A 620-nucleotide genomic window follows, 5' to 3' on the forward strand; every position below is an offset into this window, starting at 1 on the left:
TTCACTCCTCTGCACTAGGTCAGTGTGAAAAAAAAAGCTTCAGGAAGGAGGGAATGTAAGTTGAAAAGTGAGAGGAAAATCAAAAAAATCCAGAAGTTGGACCAGTAGTCTGTGAAGGGAAGCTTACCTCGGGTGTGTTTTTGATCTGTGATAGAGACATGATCCCTTCTCGCTGATGAAAGGGATGTGCGGTCTTAAGGACTTATAACCACGCGGTTTGGGACCCATGCTGTTTTAACTGTGAGAAGAGATTTCGTAGTGCTGTGTGTTAAAAGACCCCGGAAAAGATGGAACTGTAGCATTCCAGAATGCACCCTGACCACCCACCTCACATGGGATGAAGGCATCTTTGACGTTCAAGTTCCTGGCAGGCTTGATGTAGGAAATGTGGCATTTTGTCCTCTCTTACTCTGGAGTCTCAAAAGAGTTCTATGTAGTAATACATAGAGCATTATTCCCAAGTAAAACCTGGGAGGTCTAAAAAGAGGGAAATCAGTGTAGCTAAAAATAACAGAAAAATAAAATAGCTCTGTAATATTCCTTCAACGACAGAGTGATATACAAAGGTTTGAGATTCAATAAGTGAAATCATGGAAAGCAAATGTTTCAAAGATGCTTGT

The sequence above is a fragment of the Ursus americanus genome, chromosome 4 (assembly GCF_024610735.1).
Source record: "Ursus americanus isolate L20-20 chromosome 4, mUrsAme1.1.p, whole genome shotgun sequence".
In the NCBI taxonomy this organism is placed as follows: Eukaryota; Metazoa; Chordata; class Mammalia; order Carnivora; family Ursidae; genus Ursus; species Ursus americanus.